Genomic DNA, 26,102 nt, shown 5'->3' with positions numbered 1-26,102 from the left:
ATCTGTAGCCGTCCAAGTGAACCACATGATGTGCAACTATTCTCCACACAAGGCATCATATGGTAATGGGCATCCTCCATGCGTGCACACAAAAGAGAGTGGATGAAATCACAAGGACTGTGAGGCAACTCTCTATGCCCACTAAGAGAGTGGAACACATCATGAAATAGTTGGAACTTAACATGATAGCAACAAGACATGTCGCGTTGTCATGAGTACCTAATCACAAATCAAGGCTTGCACCCCTCAAATGACCTTTGCCTAATTTTAAGGTCTAGAAATGATGCACAAACTGAGAATACAACTCAATTTGGGTCATTTCAAGAAAGCAAGTATCGTGCTCAATGAACACTCCTCTTGTGACTCTTACACAAAGCTTTCTTTGAAATTGGTGAGACACGGCACTTCTCCTTCCAAAACCTTTCTATCAAGGCTCTAGTGGTTTCATCTAGTAGGCGATCATGCTTAGATACACAACCACTACTCGCCAATAAAGCACCAGCCTCATTGGCATCTAAACTGTGCCATCTACTAGAGCCAACTCTAAGTGTGTGTGGTGCTATGGAAAGGATGTGAGATGTGGCACTTTCCTTACCCTTCATTTTCAAGCTACTTATTGCCGCCTCAATGGCCCGTTAAGTAGCCAAATCATTCGCACAAATTCTCTTCTTCAGAATTGCATATAAGAACAATGAACACTTTGTAGCACCACTATACCAACTCTCCTCTCGCTTTGAGCTCCAATGTCAGAAAGCACCCTGCACTCATCCATGTTGGGATGATCGATCAAAGCATCAAACACACATGAAGGCATGAGGTCTTTGACATAGGATTTCAAGATTGCATGGGCACGGCAATGTGCCCCGACTTTGAAAGTTCTTTTCTATCCACACTACCGGCACCTAGTGGAGGGGGCTGGGTTCTTGTTGTGGAAGAGAAGGGAGGGTTCTTGAGGAGGAGAAAGGGCTGGTTCTTGTGGACTATCTAAACTAAGGGATAGTGGTGAAAAAGAGGGTAGAGGGAGATGAAGGGAAAGGAGAGGGACATGGCTTGGATCGTCTCGCTAAATGGTACGTGTTACTTGCATCGTGTCTCTCTTTCTCTCAAGAGCTATCCTTTTCCTCTCCTCCTCTTGAGCTTGGTGAATGGGGGGCAGTCTAGTCCTATCATGTTTTCAACTCCTACGACTCTGAGAACTCGCTCTCAAGGAAGCTAAGAGATAAAAATTTATTGAAGACTCAATGATAGGACAGTACTAGAGATGTGTGTTTATATAGGAAAATTAGCTTATCAACTTCACATCTCATTGGATTTCCTATCTATGTAGTACAAGATTGATTGGATAATTAAGACAAACATAAAGAAAAAAATCTATTATCCACTTAAAAATATATATATTCTTAATAATAACTATTTATAAATCTAAATATTTATTATTACTAAATATATATAAGGTTTTTAAAATTATATTTTCTTTCATAATGTGTTTTTTTAAATTTTATTCAAAGATTTTTTATACACATAATAATATTCTTATGAAATATTAAATTCAAAAATAACTTTTTAAAATTAAATAACATGGAATTCAAAAAATTACTATTTTTTTAATTTAAAAAATATAATCCTTTAAAATTAGTGATTTTAACATTCTCGATACTGATCGTGCAAACTCATGAGCAGGAAGGTGTTAAGGTCTTGGATTCGAATAAATTCTTTAATATTTGTAAGTTAAATAATTTATTCTTTAAAATCTCATATTTATATTCTTAATTTTGAAAATTTACGAAAACTATAATAAAATTTTATACTTTTATTCTCTTTCTATTTATGTTTATCATGTATGATGTTACTTTCAAAAGATTAATATATATTAAATTAAGAAAAAATATAAAAATTAAGAAAAAATATATTTAAAATTTTAATGAAAAGATGATGAGAGGGAGGTGCCACGTTACAGGTGTGTGGCACTTACCTACCATATGGCACCGTTATGGTTGATGTGATTGTACTCCCTATGTTTACATGGGTTGACATATGATGTAGAATGATGCATGACATAGCATTCCATGATGCTAGCATGTCATGTCACCAAGTGTGAGGTTTCATGCAAAGGTAACAAGAAGATGTGCCATTAATGATGATGACTAGGATGATGAGGTGGAAAGTCAACTAGGTTGACCATGTTGACATGGAGAGTGGAAGTGGCAAGGTGAGGTGGCATGGTGCTTATGTGAATCCACTCAAGGCTCATACATGATCTCTAGGGTCTAAAGATTACTAAGCCTAGGTTTCCAAACCTAACTAGGATTGTTTTTAGACTTGAAAACAGGAGAGTGGACACAATATGCAAATTTTCACTTGAGAAGGGGAGAGTGGACACAATGTGGGAATCTTCACTTGGAAGGATTGAAAATAGAACTTCTCGTACCCAAATTAAGCCAATTTTTTTAATAAATTCATGATCACAAGTATAGTAATCCCTAGAGTTGTTAGATCAAAAGATTCAATATTTGATTTTTTAGAATTAAATTACAATTGATTTAATAAGCCTCTAACAATTAGAACAACATACAACTAGTAGATGTGGTGGGAGGATAAAATAGCACGTTTTTAAATAATTATAATAGTTTCTAAATAATATTAAAAAATAAAAACACATCAAAAATTACTCGATAAATCAAGTTAAAATTTATGTTATGTGAATTTATGATATGCAAAGTGGGAACATCATATGAGTAATAATGTAAAAGTTATAGGCAATTTACTCACATTTAGTGTACTTGTCCAAACCTAGGACAAGGTCTGTATACAATTTGTGTGCCCAAACAAAAAGTGCTTTGCAATTATTGTATATTTGATCGGATTATAATTTTAGCTACCCAACTTTGCAAGTGATGTTTCATCAGAAGACCTTGAAATAAATTTCCTTCGCTAACTAGGAGAGATTGGCCATTCTTCTTGAAAAATTACATGTTTTCTAGCTAAACCCAAGGACGTCTCCTAAACAAAACTAGATAACCTCATCTTGCAACCACCCAAAAGTCAACATGGAAATCCATGCGAAAAGCCACCACAAAATGAATTCGAGCTTGAATCAAGAAGACAAAGTTTCTCTGCTCCGAATTCTCCATAACTTCTAGTTTAAACCAAGAAGACCAAGTTTCTCTACTCCGAATTCTGCATAACTTTAATATTCAATGCCACTTGGCATAGCAAGAGCTTCAAACACGGCTCTCAAAATGGGAAAAAGCTAAATTTGCTAGTTTTCCTAAAAACATATGTAGGCCTAGTCCCACAACACACATCAAGTAGAAATAATAAAATAATTTGAGACACCACATCAGTAGTTGTATTGATTAAATGCCACTAACGTGGTCTTGAATTAATACAACCTTAGTACCTGAGCTCCCTCCCCTCTCCGCAACTAAATGCGTTGTATACATCAACTAATTTCATGAAACATGGTCATTTTGAGGAAATTTCTCTCGTAACTAAATGAATCGTATAATTTATGTCCATATATAATGTGCTTGTTCAAATACGTAACTAAATGAATTGCATAATTTATGTCCATATATAATGGGCTTGTTCAAATACGTAACACATTATAAAATATTTCTATAAAATATTGTTATAAAGATCACAAAGTAAGAAAAGAATTTCCGACCTGCCGGATTCGAACCAGCGACCTAAGGATGACAGTGCAACTCTACAGTCCTCCGCTCTACCAACTGAGCTAAGGTCGGGGGTTGATGGTGTGGCCACAACTTAATTACTTATATAAAATAAACAGAGCTTCTGAGCTCATGCAACGACTCGGCGGGACGGACTGAAATACGAAAACACGTCAGAAAACGGCTTCTTCCGGTAATGGATACTGAGACAGCAACAGGCCGCACCCACCTTCGACGCGAACACGAGACGTTGAGGCGGACGCCTACTAATCAGTCATCTGGCTAAACAAAAGCCACTAGATTTTAAGGCACGGGAGCATCAATGGGCTTTTTAAAAAAATGAAAAACTTTTGAGAGTAGGGCAGATTCAAACACAATACATATCCACCAAAACATTTTTGGAGTGTGGATTAATTAATTTATGCAAGAATGAATAAGGGAGTTGTTTTTTTCCTAAGGTTTTTGTCATGAGGATTCTTTGGAATAAAAATAGAGCTGATAGCCCTTATTTGGCAACTTCATCATGTGTTGTACGTGTCCGCTATCTTTCTCTCTTCTAGTTCTCTCTCTCATGCTGAGTGTCTTTTGCTCCACATGCTCTCTTCCCCACGCGGTGTCTACACTTGTCTCTCTCTCTCTCTCTCGCTCGCACAGAGTTCATGCCAAGCTCTAGCTCTCTCCCATAGGACCTCGTGAGACTTATTTTGACAAGGCTCGCATATCAAAAGACCTAGCCTCCAGACCAAGTGCAAGCATACTTGCAAAACAATATAATAAATGATCCTATTATAAAGAAGTACAAGACATATTAGAAGACCTAGCCTCCATACCAGTTGCAAGCACACTTGCATACAATATAGTGAACAATCATGTTATAAAGAAGTACAAGATACTCGCAAAACTTCCTCACACAAGGCTGGGCATATGTGCACTTTCACCAGACGCTGCAACCAACATCATCAAGAACCACTGACAAAATGACCCATTCCAACTAATGACAGAAGCGGAGACGCATAGTGAACTATCATTGCTGCACAATTTAGTGGAGCCTTCAAAACGAAGAGCATTCTATACATCCAACAAACAACGAGTTCGCTTGATACAATTGCGTGTTGGTGCAATACTAGCAGAGCACACTGTAACATTTAAATATAATGGCTTGCCTTACACCCGATCTGAATTTGTTGATATCAATGTTGAAACTATTGTTTTCCGTTTTCTTTTCCCCTTCAAACATGGGAACTAACAAGGAGATGTCCGTTTCAATGACTATCTTAGAATGAGGATTGGAACACTGTTCTCGATCTTCACATTATACAAGTTGTACCTACTAATGATCTACCAACTCAAGCAAGAAATATTTATTGCAAACAATTCAAAGAGCACATTGTTACCACGCGACACGATACATACAAGAGATTGAATAAGACAAATGATTAGGATGCTAAGAGGAACATCGTGCGCTACAACTTACCAACATCTTTGCCAGGCACACCATCTTGGCACCGAAAAAATTTAAAAGACTTGATTGCCATGGTGGACATGTGGGGTCTCCTAGACTTGTTTGTGACATTCACAGTAGTAGCAGACGAGGTGTCTGAAACAAAATGGCAAAAGATAACATCAATCGAGAACATAGCTCGTGAATTCAAGCCAGTTTTCACTTGGAAAGATTTCCCAATTGAGTGCGCTCTGCTATTTCACACACTACTTCATAACTTCTTGAATGCAAACATTCTTAAAGGAAATAAAATTTTTGGCCATGTAGTAGAACATCACTTGATCAGGTATGAGAGATACAAAACAGGGGTTCTATACATACACATATCATTTTCTCGGTGAATAAAAACGATGTGCAACGAGTCTCAAATGAGATAGCTGCATATATTCCTACAATAGCAAACGATGCATCCAATACCTTCTCAATGTCTTTGCGCCAACTTGTTCTCTCCAAACAAATCCACATTTGCAGGGAATCTTGTAGGACAGGGAGTCACGTTTCTTCATGCAAATATGGTTTCCCATATGAAAGGCATTCACAGATGGAGTCCACATTTCACCCGCAAACTTTGAAGTGGTTGTATTTCCACCCAAGCCATGAACACCGTGACATGGTGCCATATCACCCAAGTGCATTATTTCTATGGGATGCACACATGAATATACAAAGAGTGACAAACTCTTCTATCTCCCACTATTTGTTGAAGTACACAATGAAAATTAAGCCACTAGGAAGATTGAATATTTCAACAGAGGATGCTACAAGGCCTCGACAAAGTGAAGTTGAAGCTCATCATGTGGCTGCAGTCATGTTGAGACCAACATTAGCTACAGAAGAAACCTTGAATTGCCTTCAAATACCGATAATCACAAAGAGCGACAGTGTGAAATACATAGACTCATCACCACTGAAGCTACGACAAAGGTTGATTCCACACACGAGCAAAATATTCTCATACATCCTGTCGATCTGTATTGTGCATGACCAACCAGCTTGGAGAATGTCACTTTTTTCGACTACCACAAAGCATACAAAATTGACAAAGATAGCACCACATCAATAGAAAACCAGTTAAATGATACATACAAGAATGTTGTAAGAGAACGCAAAAGGCTTGTCAGATTCATAAAATATCATCCAGGCCACCAAACACAAGGTTTCTTCTTCAACATCCTGCTCCGAACAATGACTTTTAGGAATGAATCAGATTACTATCACCAGAAAACACAAATCCATTATACTTGGTTGCTAATGTGTCTTACATGACTGGTTACTGCTTCCCAACACATTTTATGTATGTTGATGTGTCATACATTTAGTGAGCCTACTCATGATTCCACCTGCTAATGTGTTGAGTTTTCACTGGGCATTCTCTCAACGACCATGACAGATAGAATGGCCATGGGGATGACCATTTTGCTTAATAGGGCTCCCGGCCCTAGCACTAGTCACCCCCTAACTTGCAGAACAGTCATCCCCATGACCATTTTGTACTCCATCACACATTCCACAACAACATTCTGGGAAAAACTTACATGGCAAGCATAATTTAGACCTCTTATCATTATCATTCCCATGACAGACACAATGGCCATGGGGATGACCATTTTGCATAATAGGGCTCCCGGCCCTATTATGCAGGGCTCCCGGCCCTAGCACTAGTCACCCCCCTAACTTGCAGAACAGTCATCCCCATGACCATTTTGTACTCCATCACACATTCCACAACAACATTCTGTGAAAAACTTACATGGCAAGCATAATTTAGACCTCTTATCATTGTCATTCCCAAAAATTGATAAATATTCTGACTAGGCAATTAGAGCTCGACCTTCACATCATTGTCAATTGCAGAATCCAACCTAGCAAGCAGTCATGCATCCTCAAGTCATTGTCATTTGTAGAAGCTGGCATGTCAAGAAGAGATGTTGGCTCCCACACATCGTTGTTGTGAGTTCAAATTTGATGCTAGCTCTTGCTAGAGGAGAGTGGGCTCCCCCAAGGAAAGCCTCCCAAGTGCCTTTCCCTACTTCCCCACCTAGAGACCATCTCGCAACCGCCTTGCACAACACATGAGTGGTGCTAGAGGATATTGGTATTTACTCTTCTTGATGCACTATATGAGGACTCTATTCTCTTTAGTGTTTGTATGCTGATTAGGTAGCTATTACATGCATGGTAGCAGTGAACTCATGATTTGCAAACTTGTCATAGAAATAAGAAAAACAACCATGTACTCATGGGAGAAGAAGCTACAAAGTTGTGGTTCTTTTGCAACCTTAGGTCAGCCCCCCCATGACACGGTGTGCATAGGAGGTTCTCTGTCTTGCTAACTACATCTAGGTCCTTGCTAGCTACATTGAAGTTTACACGATTACATGTGGTCTCATCCCTATTTTTAGAGCAAGTTAAGCCATTGTTATGCATATACTGTAGCAAATCACCTATACTATTGAAGTTTTGCATAGGCTTTGGTTTATCTTTTTAAGAGGGAGGTAGAGAGTGATAGAAGAAGAAGAAGAAGAATTAACGTCTTGTAAAAGACCCAACACATTATGAGGTGAATCTCAAGCCCATCCTAAGCCTGATGTGTAGATAGAAACAAAGTATATATGAAGATGTGAAAAGGATCCTAGATGGTGAAAAGTGATGTGGATACTAAGTGAAAACATGCAGGTGCGCTAAATGAAAATAAAAAGAGTATGGAAGACCCAGGGAAACATGCGGTGATACAATCTAGAAGAATCAAAGGTGGTGATGCAGGTTCAAGAAGAAGGATTTTGTGTTTCTTTTAGAGATAGGCAAGAGTGGTGGTGAGAGAGACCACCAGAAGGATTGCGGGTTGAGTGGTGCAGGTTAGTAGCAAGCTAGAATTCCTGCAATATTTTCAAGTTAGCAGAGGATAAGATAGCATAGAGCAAGAGGATTTGGTTGATCACAGCAGAGGGAGGCAGAAGATCAGAGAATTTGCTAAGAGGTGTGCTCCTTAGATTCTCTATACATAACCTATGTTAGATACTTGGTCAAGATCGGGTCTACTTTGACTATAACTGCTTTCTGTCAGCTAAGTGCTGAATTTAGCTCCAGTAGAGTTTATGTTGAGGTCCAACAATGGAGGACCCCAAAGTTTCCTATGTTTTTTCTTTTTTCCTTTTAGAGCCCAAGTCTCAGGGATGTTGAGACTGTTTGTTTTGTTTCAATGAAGACAGGGTGTGTTGACCTTGAGTTTTTTGTGGTTTGATGAGTTCTTGTGCCATAGATCTTTGTTTGTGTTGTCTTGATTAAGATTCTAGAGGGGGAATACATGTGAGTGCAAGTCGATAGATTGTGAGTTAGTTCTGACTCACTTAGGTTTTGTTGAGAGGTGACAAAGTCATTTCTGTGTGTCATCAGGCTCAACATCAGAATCATCAGCTAGAAGTATGGGGATCTTGAGATGGCTTGTCTAAGTGGGTAAGAAGTGTTTGTGGGTCTAGTCTGACTATCAGAGCTATTAGTTGTCATAGTCAGAAGGGACTAAGGTCTGACTAGTTTCTGCATCAGTTGTAGGAGCGTCAAAGCAAGGGAGAGCTAACAGGCTCAGTGGAGCCCTGGAAGAAGGTTTTCAGGCTAGCTAACAATGGAGGACAATCTGTGAGTCAGATGGATAGATTTCTACCTGGGAAATGGCATAGGATTTTGGAAGCAAATTTCAACCATTTTTGTGTCAGCTCTGGGAGTGAATTTGGTGAGCTGGTAGTCAGCTATGGTCGGGAGAGGCTTATAGGTGAATGATCAAGGATTTTGGTGGTGAGTGCTAACCTGAGAGGACAGTTGAAGTAGGTCGTTGGGCCAAACAGGGAGGTTGGGAGGGTGTTGAAGTGTCCGAAGAAGTCAGCTAGAGGGCTGAGGACAATTGCCAGGTTGATTAGTGTCCTTACAGCTAGGATTTAGGTATCCCCCAATTCTAATCCCATCGTGTCTTCTTCTTGTGTGCCTATTGATGGTGTAGTACAGTAGCCACCACACATCGTTTGGTGCCCCCACCACTGAGGATCAGAAGGCTTTTGTTAAGGGCTTTGGTCAACAGGTTGGAATTCACTTTTGTTGACTGACTCAGGACCTATGACTCTTTTTGGATATGATGTGTTCAAAGGTGAGAAGGGTGAGGATGTCATCCAGTTTTTGAAGAAGAGTTAGTTGGTGGCTTTAGGCAATAATAGGGATGATGATGTCTATAAGCTAAGGATGGCAGATCTAGGAGGATGGATCAAAGTAGCTAGGTCGTTTTGGAGCATGTTGTTGTTCCCTTTTGATCCAGGAGGGAGATGAAATGTTGGATCATGCCCCTAGTGTAAATAGAGTTGTTTTGAGTGGTTTGTAGAAGGAGAAGTTTGGAGAAAAAGATGCATTGAAACACATGAATGTGTTTTATCCAGGGAGATGGGCTATATGTGAGGTGAATCTCAAGCCCATCCTAAGCCTGATGTGTAGATATAAACAAAGTATATATGAAGATGCGAAAAGGATCATAGATGGCAAAAAGCGACGTGGCAACTAAGTGAAAAGGCGTAGGTGCACTAAATGAAAATAGAAAGAGTATGCAAGACCCAAGGAAATGGGCGCTGATGCAATCTAGAAGAATCAAAGGTGGTGATGCAGGTTCAAGAAGAAGGATTTTGTGTTTCTTTTAGAGATAAGCAAGAGTGGTGGTGAGAGAGACTACTAGAAGGAATGCATTTGAGTGAACTCCTATAGGTCATTCTTGTCGAAAGAGTATGCAAGACCCAAGGAAATGGGCGCTGATGCAATCTAGAAGAATCAAAGGTGGTGACGCAGGTTCAAGAAGAAGGATTTTGTGTTTCTTTTAGAGATAAGCAAGAGTGGTGGTGAGAGAGACTACTAGAAGGAATGCATTTGAGTGAACTCCTATAGGTCATTCTTGTCGGAAGTAGCAAGCTAGAGTTCTTGCAATATTTTCAAGTTTGCAGAGGAGAAGACATCGCAGAGCGGGAAGATTTGGTTGGATTAGAGCAAAGGGAGGCAGAAGATTAGAGAATTTGCTAAGAGGTGTGTTCCTTAGATTCTCTGTATAGAACCTTTGTTACATACTTGGTCTAGATTAGGTCTACTTTGTCTATAGTTGTTTGGTGAGCGTTGAATCTAGTAGAGTTTATGTTGAGGTCCAGCAATGGAGGACCCCAAAGTTTCCTATGTTTTTTCCTTTTTTCCTTGGAGCCCAAGTCTCAGGGATGTTGAGACTGTTTGTTTTGTTTCAATAAAGACAAAGTGTGTTGAGCTTGAGTTTTGTGTGGTTTGATGAGTTCTTGTGCCATTGAGCTTTATTTGTGTTGTCTTGATTGAGATCATGGAGGGGGAATACGTGTAAGTGCGAGTCTATAGACTACTGAGTTAGTGATGACTCAGTTAGCTTTTGTTGAGAGGTGACAAGTCATTCTGTGTGTCAATTGAACATCAGAATCATCAACTGGAAGTATGGGGATCTTGAGCTGGCTTGTTTGAGTGGGTAAGAAGTGTTTGTGGGTATGGTTTGACAGTCATTGTCAGTATAAGGGACTAAGGTCTGGTTGGTTTCTGCATAAGCTATGCATCAGCTAAGTGGTTATGAGGTTGGATATTTTTCTAGTTTGAGTCTTTTGAGTATCTCGAGGTGTCAACTGATAGAAAGGAGAGAGAGTTTGACACAGAGGTCAGTTTACACTATTTTGGACAGTTGGGTCTATCTTAGATAGTGCAATCAGAAGGGAGTTAGAGAAGTGTGAGAGCAGGGGAGAGCTGACAGGCTCAATGGAGCCTTGGAGCAAGGTTTTTAGGCTAGGTCTGACAGTGGAGGACAATCTGTGCATCAGATGGATAGATTTCTTCCTAGGGATTGGCATAGGATTTTGGAAGTAGATTTCAACCATTTCTGTGTCAGCAAATGGGAGTGAATTTGGTTAGCTGGTAGTCAGCTGTGCTCAAGAGAGGCCTCTAGGTGAATGATTAGGGCCTTTGGTGGTGAGTGCTGACCTAGGAGAATAGTTGGAGTAGGCAGTTAGGCCAAACAGGGACGTTGGGAGGGTGTTGAAGTGTCCGGAGGAGTTAGCTGGAGGGCTAAGGATAGTTTTTAGGTTGATTGGTCCCCTTGGAGCTGGAATTTGGGTGTCCCCCAAGTTTGATCCCACCGAGTCTTCTTCTTTTGTGCCTGTGCTGGTGGTGTAGTAGAGGCCATCACCCAGCCACCACCACATAATGTCTATGAGAAAAAAGGTGTACAATGTGTCCCCATGGAATCTCATCATGGAAAAAAAAGACAACAAAACAAAAAGAACTAACACTAATCCCTAGGTAAGTGTAGATATGTATGGATCATCATCGTCCTCCTCATCATGGAGGATCACCATCCTCATCATTGTGGATACAAAGTGGTTGTAGAGGGGTGTGAGTATGGAGAGGGAGCTATCCCCATCGATGTGTGGACTAGGGGATACACTACACTTGCCCTCCTAGAGAGACAGTTCCACTAGACAGACTTACGAGAGCCCAAGATTAAGGGTTGTCTTTTCGACACACTATTGACTCCAATGATGATGTATGCATCCCCATTCTGGGCAACAAGCTTATCAACGGCAAATTGGCATCACATAGAGCATCCATAGATTTTGATGCTATCTAGATTGATATGTAGCAAACCATCTATCCCTCACCATATCATTTGAGCATAGTTTTCCATAGAACCTATGGTGGTAGGGGCCTTATTCCAAAGTATCATGTACATATAAAAGATGCTAGATATGGAACTAGCACAACAATATTCTTGGGGGCGATGATAACAGAGAGAGGGGTGCATCCATCCTAGTATGCTTCTCATCTCACATGGTTCACCACACACGGACTACCGACTCAAACTCCCCCATTTCAATATGACCTAGACTCCCCCTACACGAGGCTCACACATGTTTTACCACATACGGAATACAGACCCAGACTCCCCCTACATTATGCTCACACATGTTGACAAGAATTGGGTAATTTGATATGACTTGCTCTATAGTTACACATTCAAGATACATCGGTTACCCCAAGGGAGCCCCTACAGCGACCATTTTCTGAGGCTTATAAAGGATGGATTCATAAAGAGGCCATGAAACCTCGATGTTTTCATGTCACATGCTATGAGGATAGCACTTGGTTAGCTTAGGGTCTCATCCCATAGTGTTAAAACCCTAAGATCTCTCTAGATAATTGTTATGCATAAACATGCATAAATCAAGCATAAACTCAACCACCCGACCACCCCCGAGCCCAAGGGACGCACACATGAATCATAAATGAAATACATCATACCTCTACCTTGATGTCCCATACCATCAAGAGGTATAACTCCAATCCAATAGCATGTAGCTATAGTGTGAAATGGTAGGTGAGTAGATATGATCCTCTACAAGAGACCATAGCCTAAGCCTCCAAGCCTCCCAAGCCCCCCATGAGAGTGCCCCATGCCCCTATTATATAGGAGGGCCCTCAAGTGACTCTTGACTCTCCATTTTCCATGTGTGACCCTTGGATGCCTAACCCTAACCTTAACCCTTAAGGTTAGTCCTAACCCATACTCCACTAGAGCTTGTTCCCATGCTCCCATGCTCACAAGCCTAATGTGGGTTACCCTCCTAGTATATGCACATATAATGTGCATATAACATACTTACCCTCTCTCAAAACATTGCACTCTTGCAATGAAAAGAAGAAGAACTGCGCTGAACAATCTCAACCGACTCCCAAGTCGAATCCTCTATTTCCCTATCTTTCCATCTAATTTTAACCTCAGGGATTTAGTCAACTAGAAAGTTTCCTTTCCCTAAATTCAAGTACCTTATCAGGTTCATGTGGAACATAGGATAAATCTTTGACTTCAACGAGTTCTTGAGGAGTAACTGTGTTATCCTCACCTCCCAGTTTTCCTTTCAATCTATTGATATGAAAGACTAGATGAACTCTAACATGTGGAGGTAGTTTTAAGTTCAAATGCAATCGTGCCAATTTGATGTATAACTCGAAAATGGACCACAATATCTAGGAGATAAATTCGAGCATTTTTCTATTGAGGACAACGTCTGAGAATCTTTAAGAACATTAAAATAAACCAACGCTCCTGGTTCAAAAGACCGAGATGAGCGTCCCCTATCAATATAAAATCGTACTCTATCTTGAGCACTCCTGATAGAATCCCAAGCTTCGATCAGCATTTCCTACATATCTCATAAGAAATCCCTCGATGCATCAAGCTCGATGTCCTTAAGATCGACATCAATAGGTGCCCTGGGTTGATACTACCCATACATAAGTATGCACGAACTAAAACCAATAGCTGTATATTTAAAGCTGTTATAGGCAAATTCCATCATTGATTGGAAGATATTTTTCCCAATATGATGATTTTTCTAGAGACATATGCACGAAGCATATACTCTACAATCTGATTCATACGCTCTGTTTGTCCATCAGACTGCGGATGATTAAAACAATTCACATTCAAAGTAACTTCCTCGTTGTAAACCATTCAGAACAAAGTAGGAAAACATGGCATTATAACAACAGAAACGAGGGATTCATCGGCGCCCCGACATACCCACATCTGCATATGGAATAATCGACATCTCGAGTTACCCATATCAACATAGAGAGTCATCAGTGTCTCGATGAGTCATATATGTCCATCCGTTTAAACAATCAGGTTAACTATATAAATCACCTAAAGTACGGAACTAGAGAAAGAAATGCCAACAAAGGAAGAATCCAAATTTCCTTATCCGAACACAACAAGATAAACTTGTTTGAACTCTAAAGAAAGATATTTCAACAAGCTCATCAAAACATGCAGGCTATAGATAAAAGAAGTTTATCTAGAGAATGCCCATACTATAAGTGAATTTAGAAAATGAGATTGTCTTTGAATGTTGAGGTCAACATGCTAAGTGATGTAAGCAAAGCAACAATCTTGAGCCCAAATTATCCCATAAGATAATATATGTGAGGGATCACTAGCGTCCCATACCACCATGATACCACCCATACATACCTTAACAATTTGAAAACTCCTTAGTATGCCGTCTAGGAAAATATGAATAAAATCATGTATAAAAGGAATAAGATGGCCTTATCCAAACTTTCACATACTAAAACCTGTCTCTATATACGTGAGACTACATCAATCAATAACCCTTATCGAGCACATCATTAGAAAAGAATTTTGAATTATTGGCGCCTTTCTAATGATAACTACCCAAAACACAATAAAGTTAGGACACTCAATAAAAAACCGCTAGACACAAGTGATCTAGGCAGAACCTGATGAGTCCATATAAAAATTGGAAAACATCCAATAAAATCCACCAAAACAAACCGATCAACTAACCCATGATAGAATTTGTCTTAGGCTTAAAAAATTAAGCACAAACCACACTTAAACAAGTGTAAAATAAATTATCATGAAAAAGTGTCAAAGGTGAAACACACTTTGAACGCAAATTATAGCCATCAAAAGAAATTAAGGAACGTCCAAAAAGAATGGCTAAACAATGGTTTAAAAAAATCATGAAAACATCGTTTAGAATTAATCCAAATAGAAATATCCACTAATACGGGGTATAATCATATTAATTATATGTGAATAACCCATATCTATCTAATGTTACCACACGAGAAAACATACTTCAACACTAAATAATCCTCGAAAATATTAAATTCTTGAGAAAAAGAATTATCATGATTTTTTCTTAATTTTTCCTAATTTCTTAGGGCCTCAAAATATGATAATTCTGAATTCCACCAAACCTATCTTATGGCATTCCAAACCTATATTTTTTCAAAAAAATTAGCAAATAATTTTGCCAAAATACCATTGATATTTAAAAATACCAATTTTTAGGATTTTTAAAAATAATTTCTAGAAATTTTCTAATTCTTTCTGAGAATCCCATCGTTCACGAAATTTCCAATTCCACCCAATAATTCTCAAATTTAATGAAAAATTATAATTTTAATGGATTTTTTAATTTTTTGGGTCAAAAAATATATTTCAAAGGAATTTGAATGGTCACGAGCGCCCGAATGGACACACCACATGCCAAACACCAACCCCACATTTTTCAAAAATTTAAAATAACCTTTTTCTAATTTTTCATTGATTTTCAAGAATTTTTTAAAAATTTTAATTTAGCCCAAACGCATTTAGAATACGAATGGTCAAAATATTTCAGAATTCCAATGGTTTTCCCAGAATACGGAAAGCCAAAAGTTTCGGAAAAATGAAAAGACAAAAAAAAAAATCAGAATGTGAAAGGTCAAAAGTTTTCAGAATACGGAAGGTCAAAAGTTTTTCCGGAATTCGGAAAGCCAAAAGGTTTCTTGGAAATTCGAAAAGCCAAGAGTTTTCAAGAAAATAAGTTCCAGAAATTTTTAGAGAATTTTTTTTCTCAAAATTTAGATTTTCCTCTTTTTGGGCTTTTTTCCAAGCTTTCTTTGAAAAAAATTCAAAAGCTTTTTTTAATAATAATAATAAACTTTATTTTTAAAAAAATAAAAAATAATAATTTTAATAAGCTTTAATTAGCTTATAAGGTTTTGACTTTTTTAGGGGGGGGTTTCAGCTCTGCGAAGCCCCTCCCCCCCGACCTGTGCGTAGAAATCATGAAGGAGAGGAGAGGTCTCTTCTCCATCTCCACTCCTTCTCTCCTCTCCATCTTCTCCACTCAATTCCCACTCCTTCTCTCTCTCTCTCTCTCTCTCTCTCTCTCTCTCTCTCTTCTGTTGAGAGCTTAACTTTAATCTTTCGATTAAAGTTTTGTTAATTAAACTTTACTTAATCATAATTAATATTAATTATGATTAATGTTTAATTAAAAAATCTCTTTTAAGAGAAATTCACACGGAAAAATCAGACTTGAGAGACGGAGAGGGTCCCACGCACACGAGAGAGCATTTCATGCATCAACATGCTGTCCCCTACTGCATTTCAGCAGAAAATCGATAGAAATTTGATCGCATACCCATGGAAAAAGCCGTAAAAATGTATTAAAAATACATTTTTAACTATAAAAATGTTGAAAAAATTTCTAAAAATTCTAGAAATTTAGAGAATCCATTCTACTAAAAATATCCACAATAAAATATGTGGTATTTTGTTAAAATTTCCATTAATGCTTATTTTAAACCATAAAAAATAGAAAAAAATAGCATTAAACTCACGGAATTCCCCCGCAACGTCGATTCGTCCATTGAATTGTAGTAACACGCGTTCCAATCACCATATCGACGATCCACATGCAAATCATCAATAAAAATTAACAAAATAATATTTTTATTAGTAAATATTAAAATTTACTTTTAAAAAATCAACAACAATTAACTAGAGATTGCTCTGATACCACTGTTAAAATCCTAAGATCTCTCTAGATAATTGTTATGCATAAATATGCATAAATCAAGCATAAACTCAACCACCCGACCACTCTCGAGCCCAAGGGACGCACACATGAATTATTCACACTATAGCTACATGCTATTGGATTGGAGTTATACCTCTTGATGGTATGGGACATCAAGTTATGGCAGGTGAGTAGATATGATCCTCTACAAGAGACCATAGTGTAAGCCTCCAAGCCTCCCAAGCCCCCCATGAGTGTGCCCCATGGCCCTATTATATAGGAGGGCCCTCAAGTGACTCTTGACTCTCCATTTCCCATTTGTGACTCTTGGATGCCTAACCCTAACCTTAACCCTTAAGGTTAGTCCTAACCCATGCTGCACTAGAGCTTGTTCCCATGCTCACAAGCCTAATGTGGGTTAGCCTCCTAGTATATGCACATATAATGTGCATATAACACATAGGCTCAAGATTGAGGTTGGTAGAGCAGCATGAATCCCTAAAGAGAGCAAACTTTGTAGATTGTGCCATGGAGGATTAGAGTCTGCAGAGCATTATATTGTAAGTGCCCAGTGTATTATAATATCAAGGGGAGATTCTAATGCCTAATTAGAGAGGAATTTGGGCCATTATCTCGGATTATGGAGTATCTAGGTCACCATTGTCTCAGACTCTTTCTGTTTGAGATCTGAAGACATAGAGGGTTACTATTTAGAGATCCTTGACCTTGACACCCATCTCAATCTACCATCACTAGTTTTGTTTTCCCTAGAGGAGGACACTCAAATGGATGAGGCCACCACAGTACCCACGAGGGGCCCACCATCTTGCCCCTCGACTAGAGTTACCTGCCTCGTGCCATCGCACTTTGGAAATCCACATGGCCTCACCATCCTAGACCTCGAGCATCTAAGGCTCACCAGCCCCACATTGATGAGATCTTCACCTGCCACACTGAGCATCTATGTTGCTACTTCTCCTCAACCCTATAGATCTCGGGGCCCTCCTCACCCCATGTCAATGTTGGGCATCCTGTATTGGAGTAGCAACTTGAATAGCTAGCTTAGGTCCATGTTCATATAGCTTAGGTCTATGGTCATAGGGCTCAAGTATAAAAGGGGCTCATGGACCCTCATTTGCATCATTTTGATCATATGATTTTTGAACATACATTGGCCTATGGAAGGTTATTTCCATCCTTTGGTGAAAGGCTAAATCACTTAGGCATTATGTGTGTGCCTTACACATAATGCTAATTGACATGATGATTCTTCCCAAATCTTAGCTTATGGTTGCTTCATTTCAATTGGTATCAGAGCCTTGCTTTTGATTCACTCTCTTGAATTTTCTTGAAAATATTTTGAGTGTTCTTGATTTTCTTGATCAAGAAGATGGTTGTGGTGACCTTGAATGGGTAAAATTCCTTTTCTTTGTTCATTTCCTAAGCTTTTGGGACCATGGATTTACTGTGGACCTAATTTTGAGGGAGCCCCACCAAAAACTAAAAACTCAAGACCAAAATTGGCGGAGATTTCACTAATCAAGATCAGTGTTCTTAATCAAAACATTTTTTCTTTCTCTCTCTTCCTCCCTACTTGATTTTTGAGAGCTATGGAGCTTCCTTCTTGATGTTTAAGTTTGCCATAGCCTGTGCATATGAATGGAGCAAACCTTGGTCTCTATTTTGAGCTCTTTGGGAAGAACTCTTGCATGTTTTTTTTGGGTGAGGCTACCGCTACTGTGCACCATTTTTCTCCTTTCCAATGACTTTTTGGCTTACATTAGATCTTGCATAAGCTTTGATACATTGTGATGCATAAGGCTTGATTTAAGCCTTGTAATGGTGGTTCTTTTGTCATTTTTGGCCGTGAGGATGCCCAACACGCTGCATGTTGTTTCGTAGAGAATGGGAGGCTTGTTATCAATGATTGGTCCCCAAAATTCTTGGTGATGTCTCTCTGATGAGTAAGGAAGACACTAATCTCTTCAATGCTTGCAATTTTCAATCTCTTGCCTCTTTTGAGATTAGGGTTCCCATGGAAAAATCATAGTTTCTTGCATAAATTTTGGAGATTTCCTTCCTCATGGTTTCTTCCACTCATACATGCATTTGCTTGTTGATTAAGCCAAAATTTCATGTGCTTTTCCCTCTTTCCTTCAATGGGCTTCTCTTGAAAATTAGGGTTTCTAGTTAAAATTTTGGAGATTTAGGGTCTTAGTTCTCTTCTATCTCTCCTCTACCCACTCATATCATTGATTTGCAATAATGATCACAATTTGAGGGTTTCTTGAGAGAAATAGGGTTTTGGAAATTTCCTTCAAGATTTGGGCTTTTGGTGAGATTTCTTGAGTTTTCAATCTACAATCCTTCTTCCCTTAATCTTCTCTATACAACATGCATTTCTTGATCAATTTGGCCAAGGGTATTAGGGTTTTGGGAGAAAACATGGTTTAGGACAAAATTTTTGCATACCATGGGATTCTCATCATTCCCTTGCATATAGCTTGCATTGCTTTGAACCTCTACTTTCTCTTTATCATTCCCACACATTTTTGCAATCATTTTACTCTATATATGCAAAGAAGCCAACAATTGGATTGAAAGAAGAGAAGAGTGTGCAATCATTGATGCTTCTTGCATTTTCTATGCCTTGGTGAGGGCATTGTTTGTTTCTCTTTGATTGGATGACTATTGCAAGCCTTGGAGAGCAAAGGATTTTGATGAAGAAAGTGTATAAGGAGCATAATGCAAGCAACATTACATGATAAAGTTGTAATGTACATGAGCATGAGTACATGCTTTTAATGTACATGATCATGAGTACATGCTTGGAATTGTAAGCCAACAAACACTCTACTCTCTTTACATTGTTAGATTCAATCAAATTTTCCAAGGTCATTCCAAACAAGCACTGGAATCTAGCATGTTGAGAGGGTTCCCTTGGAATTGGTGGAATCTAGCATGTTGAGAGGGTTCCCTTGGAATTGGTGGAGAGGCCAAGGGGGAGCATGGATTAAACTCTCCTTGTCATAAATGCTTTTAGAAAAGCAACACAAGGAGGGGGATTAGGTACTTGGTGATCAAGACATGGTCTCAACCCTTGCCATTGGATTTTAAACTTTGGTAAGGGGGTGAGAAGGCAGCAAGAAAAATCTCTCCATCGACTTGCTACATCAAATGAAATGGGAAATGGTTTATGTAAACAATTGACAATGATTTGAAATATAATTGACAATCAATGGGATTTTACAAGGATGCATAGTTGGCATTATTGGGCACATTGATATTGATATAGTGATTGAGATTGGCTCATAAATGCACCAAGTTCATGCCAAAATTTTATCAAAATCTGGTCAAAATTACTTGGATGGATGCTAATTGGATGCATTGATGCTTTCGATATGCCGGGATGCAAACATGCATTGATTCGCAAGTTGGTTGCTTGCAGTGTGACAATTTAACATAATCTGCAGTTTTTAGAAAAGTGTGATTCAGTCCGAGAGGTTTTGGACTGAACCTAAATTGAGCATTGGGGGTTATTCCACATCATTAAGGCTTCCCATAGAGCCCTCACACACCCCTTTTGGTTTCGGGGTTGAGTTACACCCATTTCTCTACCGCATACCCTGTTTGGACTGAATTTAAAACAAGTCTCGAATCATAAATTTAGCTTCACCATAGTGTTATCCACTTGCCAAATACCTTAACCACCAAGTTTCAACTCATTTGGAGCATTGGAGTGCAAGCGGTGGAGCAAACTATTACTATTTGACTTGCGGGAAAAAGTCAAAATAGAGGCACATAGAGGGCTGACTGAACCAAAAGTGACATCATAGGCTTACTCCTTATCCTAATACTTTCCTATAGAGCCCTAGAACACCCAAATCCAACACTCCTACATCATCCTATTGCAAATTTGCCAAAACAATCCTACTATGGCCAGGGGGTAAGCTAAGAGGTAGACCTAGAAAGCTATCATTAGCAATTGAGGATATGGAAGAGGAGGAGTTGATGGAATAAAGCACTATGGACATAATGGAAGAGCTTTAAGAGAAAATGGTCGGGGGAAGCACTCATAAAAATGTCTCTCAATTCATGGGTCAAAGTTGAAAGGGAGTTGAAGTGGATGCTAATGTAGGACATCCACTTTTAGTACCGTTTTCTACTTTCAATATTGATAGGACTTTTCTAAGTTACTGCCTATTGCTTGGCCTAGTTAAAGGTACTTTTTCTCAATCCCATTGAATCTGCGTATCAGAGTGTTGTTGAATGTTTAAAAAGGAAAAATAAACCGTATCAGAATTGAATAGTAAAAACTCAGAAAGAGAATTTACGTATTGTATTTTCATTCTTTAAGCTTCATTAATGAGAATTAATTCTAAACTTCCGTTTACTCATTGGATCCTTGATCCTCCCAAGGATTCTAGATTCTCTTTTCTTACTTGAATAAGAATTATCCAAGTTTTCTCGATGGATATTTTCATATTCTTTCTCAAATTTCTCAAGTAAGATATATTCAATATTCTTCTTTTTTAGGAAAAGATTCATGGGATTTACAAAAATCAATTCTACCCATATTTCCTAATAAAAATAATAATACTCAAAATTTCACTTTTGATAAATACTCATAATTTGAATTATGCCAAAAAACCTCTTTTACCATTTAATTACTTAGATCTCAAAATATCATGGGAATTTCTCTTTTTGCATAAAAATAAATTTACCAAAAATTTCTCTTTTTTTTAAATTAAATATTTATGCATAAATATAAAAAAAATATTTTCCATGAATATGATGAAAATCATTCTTTTTACATAAGATGTCCAATCCTAGAATATGGTAGGAAGTCCTCTTTTAGCATTATGCATAAAAATAAGATATGTATTATTTTTTAAAAATTTTACCATAGCTTTGCTGCTATTACTGATAATTCTCAATTTTTCCTAAAAGAGTGAAAGCTTGTAATGAAAATATGATAGTAGTTCCTCTTTTATACTTAAATTCAAACTATGAATTTAAATCATAATTTTAACCATAATTATTAACATAACTATGATTATCCCACTAGATTAAGCTAATTTCAATATTTCTCTTTTCCCAAATTGTTAGGATAATCCATTTCTCATTTAGAATGAATTAAAGTAGTTTTCAACTACTCATGAATAATCTAAAAGAATTTACCATTATTTTAATAGTACAAAATCATGAAAATATAATTTTCTTAATCTCTAGCTTATCAAGCCTAGAGTTTAGCTTTGAATTAAGAGACTATCATTGAGAAGCATCCTTTTCCAAGGGATTTAGCCATAAAGATGGCTATTCTTTTAGAGAGAGAGAGAGAGATTTACTTAAAGAAAGCATTATAAATAAGCATAAAGATTAACTTTCTCTTAATTAAGCATTAAAATTTTTAGGAAAAGCTTGATTTGAATTAAAACAATCATTTTAAAAGCTTCTCAAGCTTGAGAGGGATTGAGAAGAAGAAAGTTATTGAGATAATTTGAAAAAAACCATATAAATCAATTTTATCTCCAAGTTTGGCTTGATTCTTTGTTAGCAGTGAAGCCCCCGACCAATCAATTGGTCCACCAAGAGGAGGAGAGCAACGCCAAGAGTTGTTGTATAGAGAGAGAAGCTCCAAGCTCCCAAGAGAGAGGAAAATTTAAGGAATAATAGAAAATATGATTATTTTAATATAATATTGGCATGGTATAGCTCCAATATGAAAATGCAAAGGAATGAGGGTCTATTTATAGGTGAGGAAAGCCACTAACCAAGTCCAACTGGGTTCTAGAACTTTCCAGGTTCAGTTTGACTCAATTTGGATAAGATTTGGACCAGCTTAGCTCCCTTTTTGATTTGGTTTGATCCAAGAGAGAGAAGAGATAAAAATGTCACAATTTTTTGAATTAAAAAACCCTTCCACACGTGAAAAATGTGCCTACCTCAATGGTCCCCCTCTCCTTACCAAGGTGTCAAAAATGCATCATTTCTCTAAAGTATCTCGTTTTTTTTAGTAATATCTCTTAATTTTTAACTAATAAACCTTGTACTCAATCAACTCTCCATCTTATGTGAGCATTTACTCATTTTTGGGTATTTTTTTTTATTCTTTGGATTTATCTTATCCCACTTGGTTAATCCAATTGGCCCATTGGAACCTTAATTGGACCATAATCCAAAAATCTCTGAAAATGTAGACCCTTAGGCTAAGGTCCCTTATACCATTTTTAATTAATTCCTAATGCACATTGGAAAGTTCATTTTGAACTTCTGATTCAAGGGAATCTGTTTTAGACATTAGGAGGATTTTTATATCCAAAGATATCTCAATTTTGGATTATCTCTCTCTAGATATTTTCTCTCTCTAAGCCAAAACAGGATAAAACAAGAGCTTTCTTCTATTTCGAAGAGGGGAATAATTACAAGAATAGAAGGGGAGGTTCTTACACCTTTACACCTCAAAATCTAGAGAGAGGAATCTTACAAAAAGGGCCTGGTAGTAAGGGAGTACATAAAAAGCTTTATGAAGCTATCCATGTATGTGTAAGGGCTTAATGAGCAAATGAAAATGAAGGAGTTTATACATGGGTTGGATTCTTCCATCAAGGTAGATGTATCACCACCTACCCTTAAAAGTGGTTATGAGGTTGGCAGAAGAGCTTTATGAGCCCAAATACAAAAAATCACAGCCCACTTTCCTCATGAATGACTCAACTAAGCCACCCCTTATTTCTTCTATAATAAGAGTACAAACTCTCTTCCTATACCACCCTCTTCCATTTCTAGATTTCCTACCATTTATGGGGGTGGACAGCCCAAGAGTGAAGATCGTATTGATGCAAAGAAAAGGAATACGTCCACCAAGAAGTCTCCTCAAACCTTCAACAAGACTCAAAGAATGGATGACCCAAAGATTGATGAGGTAAGAAGAAAAGGCTTATGCTTCAAGTGCAAAGAGATGTGGTCACTTGGGCATGTATGCAAAACTAAGAAGGTTGTAGCAACCATGATTGTCATGGATGGAGGAGAGGATGCCAAGGAGTCTCATGAAGTTGAAGACTACCATTAAGGAACACCAGTTGAAGAGTCACATGAGGATCATTCTTCCATAAAAGAGGGTGATGCATTTCCATTTGACCCCAGTGATTGGAATAATGGACATATTGTGGAAAACACGACATTTCAAAAGGATACATTTCCATTTGACCTTTAGTGGGATTCATCTATGGGAGAGATGTTCAAACTTTAGTGGATTTACTTATGGATGAGGATACATGGCACAAGGGTGCATGGAGCATGTGGATGAGAGCTATATAAGCATGTACTTGGATCAACTCTAAGCAATGAGATTATCTTGATTTGTGCGTAATTACTATCATTACCTTAACCATATTTGTATTATCCTAATTACTATGCTTAATCATGGTTAACATTTTCTTTGATACACTATGAGCTCACCATGCTTGGATTTCCAACAATAGGCAATGAGATATGGAGAGTCATGTCTCAGGCTCATGACCCATTGCCAATGAGGTCCTATCCAGGGTCGTGATGTGATCAAGAAATGATGCAGCGACATTACCCATCTTGTGATTGAGCAAGTGCATGTCTTGTACACATATAAAAGGTCTTGAACCTAATGTCCCTAGATGAAAATCAAGTGATGGTCAGCTCGATGCGGTGTGGTTCCAGTGGGGATGCACATCGCACTCAACGGACCCATGTCCAATGTGAGATAGTGGAGAAATGTTTGCGGTCACCCCCGTGCCTCACCCGAGCTCAGTTGACCACAACCCCCTCCCCCATGGGAGCCGATGCCATCCCCCTCCCACCCCCAACCCGTACTCCCTGCCCCGTCCCCCCACACCACCGGCGTTATCCTCCACAGGTATCCCTCACAGCCCTCCCGTAGAGTAGCCCCCCTTAGCAAGCAGGTGCCCCCCTCACCCCCCCCCTCAGATGTGCATGCTAGTGTGTCTAGGAGCTGTGAGGTAGTCAAGTTAGTGAGTTTTCTCAGTCCTAGATTGGAGGCCTTAACGATGGAATTTGGCAAAGTTCTATATATGAAAGCTATTTAAAAATTTCAAGCCAAATGCAACAGCAAAGTTGGATTTTCAAGATTCCTTATGGGTTGTTAGAAGCCAGCCATTTTTAATTAAGGTTATGCCATGCCATGACACAAAGACAGGAGATAAGTACTCCCATGGCCCAGATGTCATCTGCCCACCATTGGCTTGCATCCAATCCCCATACAATCTAGAGTCTCAACGTGGAGTGGGGCAAGGATGGTAGGGATCGCTAAGTGATCCAGGGAAAGGGAGAGGCAAGATTATACTTTTTTGTTGGTGATAGGAAATCTCAACAATTATTAACCATTGTAATCTCGGATTACCAATGATCCAACAAAATAAAATGTCAAGTTTTTCATGAGGAATCCAAGTGTGTCACATCCATTCTTCCACTAGACTTAATGATTATGCACAGTAACCCCCCTTTTTTAACAATTTGTTCGACTAATCCCAAATAGACATGGCTAGTACAACCAAAGCTATAGAAAATCTAGAATGGCTATGACTAGACTAGCCATGTAATAATATGGCACAGTAGAAACAGATACAGCAAGAGAGTACACTAGACAATGCAATAGAGAGAATGGAGAGAATTTTAAAATTTTGATTATACCAAACAAGAGATAGGTACAATATGATGGTGATGTCCACCCGTGCGCTCTAGTGTAGAGCTTAGATGGCGATCTAGATAGATTTTGGATGGAGGGCAAACTGAGAGTATAGGGAATATATGCTCACAAGCATTGGATGCCTTTGCTTGTGCCAACTATGTCCATTTATAGAGCTACAGGTAGTGCAAGGGATGTGTCCAAGACGTGGGCGGCTAAGCTGCATTGACACGGCTTACCGACCACGTATTCATAACGCGTCCCCATTGACCACCGCCCAGTAATGATAAACTTAGTACCCAAGGGAATATTCCTCGGACCCCAACTAATGCTTATACCCCTCATTATCTCCTAACCATCAATGGTCACAACTATAACCCCTTCCAACATCTAAGCTAGGGTCCCACTAAAGATATGTGCACCAATGGCTTCTCCTCATAATGGGTGCCATACAAATGTACACCACACATCAATATGAGATACATGCTAAGAGGCGGGCATTGAACATATACTAGCAAGCCATAGGTTGGATTCCTTATGAAATCCCAAGCAACTTTTATATATAACTTTTCTTCGGATTCATCCATTAAGGTCTCTGCCCAAGGTGCCAAAAGTGGTGTACTCCCACGGTGGGGTGGGTGTAGTCCAGATGCCGTCTGTCCACCATCAGCTTGCATCTAGTCCCCTGCACGGTTTCGAGTCTCAATGTGGAGTCAAGAAAGGATTCCTAAGTGATCCCGATGAAGGGAGAGGTAAGATCATACTTTTTTTGGTGGTAGCCATCTATATACCATGCATCATGAATCACAGAGACTCTGTCTAGTCTTGGGCATCTCCATGCA

General features: G+C 38.6%; 1 non-coding gene and 1 pseudogene across 1 annotated transcript; one reads left to right on the top strand and one right to left on the bottom strand.

Annotated features, from left to right (window-relative positions):
- Nucleotides 1-3,661: 3,661 nt before the first annotated feature.
- Nucleotides 3,662-3,746, bottom strand: TRNAY-GUA (transfer RNA tyrosine (anticodon GUA)). The gene is given in 2 exon segments: nt 3,662-3,697; nt 3,710-3,746. It is a non-coding gene; the product is annotated as a tRNA-Tyr (tRNA).
- A 922-nt stretch (nt 3,747-4,668) lies between these two features.
- On the top strand, nt 4,669-9,354 carry LOC147619020 (uncharacterized; annotated as a pseudogene).
- Nucleotides 9,355-26,102: the final 16,748 nt, after the last annotated feature.

This window comes from Cibotium barometz, chromosome 34 (genome assembly GCF_041138505.1).
Source record: "Cibotium barometz isolate CiBa-2024 chromosome 34, ASM4113850v1, whole genome shotgun sequence".
In the NCBI taxonomy this organism is placed as follows: Eukaryota; Viridiplantae; Streptophyta; class Polypodiopsida; order Cyatheales; family Cibotiaceae; genus Cibotium; species Cibotium barometz.
The sequence above is the reverse complement of the archived record's forward strand: the minus strand, read 5'-3'. Positions and strand labels throughout refer to the sequence as shown.